The sequence below is a fragment of the Pinus tabuliformis genome, chromosome 4_2 (assembly GCF_031772625.1).
Source record: "Pinus tabuliformis cultivar Carrire ecotype Pingquan chromosome 4_2, CPIR1, whole genome shotgun sequence".
Classification (NCBI taxonomy): Eukaryota; Viridiplantae; Streptophyta; class Pinopsida; order Pinales; family Pinaceae; genus Pinus; species Pinus tabuliformis.
The window spans coordinates 140,416,682-140,419,905 of record NC_142304.1 but is presented as its reverse complement, the minus strand read 5'-3'; positions in this window follow the sequence as shown (position 1 = coordinate 140,419,905).

Below are 3,224 nucleotides of genomic sequence, written 5' to 3'. Positions count from 1 at the left end.
TTGTCATTCATGTTATCATTTTCCCACTAGTATATCCAATGGAATTTGTCTTTATATCCTTCAATATTCATCATTCAATATCTTACTATTTAGATTTTTGTCAATCGGTAGAGGCACTTCAGTCTCTACTGATTGTTATGTCAAGTTCTTGCCATCTCGACATGACTACTGAATATAATCAAATCTATTTTCCCTCACATGGTTCTCGTTATAATCCCATGCCTCTAATTGAAAAAACATTTTTTCAAATATTTCAGGGTTTTCAAGAGGATCGTCACATATTTTATGATCCAATCATTGAATGGTTGGAGCTATATTACTCGGGAATCTCCACTACAATAAACAGGTTTTGGCCTTTTCTCGTGCTTACTAAGCAGGATGACACAAAAGAAGGTGCATTCACATGAAGTCTTCATGGTTTGTCTGATTATGCTTTCCATCGAAAAGGTAAGAATGTGGATTGGATGAAAGTAGCGGTTGTGAAACATATTTTTTCCCACATGCAATACCTTAAAATGTTTGTGCAAGTTATTCAATTTTTATCTTTTATGTTGCACATTAATTTATATATGTTTTAATTGTTCATATCCTTGTGGATGCAGGTTGGGAACAACTACGGTGGATTCACTGTAAATTCCATTATACATGACCCAACCTCCTAGTTGTTAGTTTAGGAGTAGGATTAGGTACACCTTAGTTTCCTTCTCTTGCACCCATCCATTGTGTTCTCTTTAATCTCTCTTGTATTTTCTTACTTTATCTTGCATTATGCTTTGGTTTAGCTTCTTTTGTTTGTCTTCTGATCTTTTTCCCTTGTTGTGTGTTGCGTTTCCTTTCATTTTTTTCTTTTTTTTTCTTTCTTGTCGTTTGTCTCTTTTGTTTTCATCGTGTGAATAAGTGTTGATCCTGGACATGTTGTGGCTTCTTAGTATGTGTTTGGCCAAACTATAAAGAGTCTTGTGACACTTCATCATTTGGCTAACCTTATGTCTATCTTCCTTGTGTTAGTTACATATTTTGGGTGATGAATTTTCGATAGAAAATACGATCCATCTATAAGGAGAGTTTTGGTCCAACCATGAACCCATGTCTAGTCTAGAAACCTCATGCCTATACTTGGTTTTTCTATTTTGGTGTCTTTAAGCTTATCCAACTAGTAGAAATGGGGAAGGGGAAAATCTAAATGAGCAAACCTAAATTAGAGTTCTTTATATGCTTCTCTGAAGGAACAACCTCTTATGCTCTCAATAAGTCAGGATCCCTCTTCCACCCCAAAATAAATAAGTGTCAATGCATAGTTCTCTTTAAATAAATAAATAAAGGTGAAAGAAGAGAAAGGCTTCCTGCGTGGAGAGGTAAAGTAAGCAACTCCACTGGGGTATTGTCCATGCTTGCTAGCAACGGATTAATGTTTGTGTTCCTACTTAACTCCATCAAGGTACTGTCTAGGCCTACTGGCAGTGGAGCAACACCAGAGATTAAAACCTATACTCTGAAAATATTAAGCTCGTGAGATACACTACCCTTCCCAACTTGAAACATTGTGATTATGCTTAATATTATGTTGTGTTCAACTGAGAAGGAATAGAGGGGACCATGTCTGTTCATGGGGTAAGTAGGAATTTGCATAATGAATCAATACTCCCCGAAGAACCAAGGCCCTGCACGAAAGAGTTAACCAAAACAGAGAAGCTGGAATTCTACCAGTGTGTTTCCAAGTGCTGTAGTGGCTGAAACACCCTCCAAAATTTTGGCCTATGCTTAATTTCAGAGCCCTCCTTGGTATTGTGCATTGTTGTTACAAACACTAAGAACTCATTTCATGTATCTTTTTGGAGTATTTTATTCTCGTTTGTTACTTAGGAAAAATGTCGCCTTTTTGCATCAAGCATAAAAGATCATTCTTGTGGTTTCAAGGGTTAATGTTTGTGTTTATGATTTTTCCTAACCATATAAACACCTGTCGCGCTCATTCACAAAGTTTTGAGCACTGTCACACAAGTGTCGTCACGATCGTTGTAAAGTGTATTTGTGGTGTCACACTTGTTGTAATTGGTCATAGAGCGGTCACACTCATTGTTTATAGGTCATGGGTGATCTATGTTATTGATTTTTCAAGTATTATAAATGTTATATAATAGTCAAAGCTTTATCACTTCACACATCAATCTCACAAGTCTAACATTTAACCATTTGCGAAGAGGCTTCCCAAACCATTAACTTGATCTCACCCAGCCTACCTGGACTGTGCATTGCACAATTCTAGTCCTCTAGTTGTGACCTTGACCTTTGATTTTGCACAATGTGCAGTTCCCAACTCCCAGGACTGCTGCACTACACAATTTCTGAGCCCAAGACCCAGCCTTCACCTCCAGAATTGTGACATATTCTCAGACAACTTGGCCTTAATTGTGCATGTGCAAACACAAGGCCCAATATCTCTCCCCACGCCTCTAAATTGCACAATATAATAGTGTACCAACCTCCTTTCCCTCTCAAAACTACGCATCATTATCCCATAATGACCATCCCTCATCCTATCCCACTAGCTGCCAAAATTGTGCAAATTTGTCCCTCAGCCCATCCTAAACTACGCATTGCGTAGTTTTAGGCCTCAAACCTCAACCTTGGCTACTGAAACTATGTAATGTGCAGAATTCAAACCTCCCTTGACATCTAAAAATGTGCATTTGGCTTTCCCAATGTCCATTCCCTCAGTCAAACCCCTTTGTCTCCAAAAACTGCGCAGTCTTGTCCTTCAGGCCTCCTTGAGTTATGCACTGCGAAGTCTCAGAGCTCAATATCTCCCCATGACTGCTAAAACTGTACAATGCATAGTGACTAAGCCCCTCTCCCTAGCCTGTCGCTTGTCCTGGGCCTAGTTGATGGATAAAAATTCATCATCTTAGACTAGGGGGTCTTTCGGGTTGATGTTGTCTCGTCATGAGTGAAACGCAAATACATGTATCTTATCATATGATGGTGGGATGATGAATATGGGGATGAAGGAGGAGGACATGCAAACTACATTCTTGTAGCTAAGCATGCAAGCTGGTCAACCAAGCCAAAGCAAAGGGACACTAACTCGCAACCACAACTCAAGTCTTGAGATCATTAAAGATTCCTATCACCAAGCCACAAGGAGTTGGAAGAAAAGAACATTCTGAAGCATGCATCAGTCACAATAGCAACAATGGCTTGACATTGCCATATCATTCAAGTAG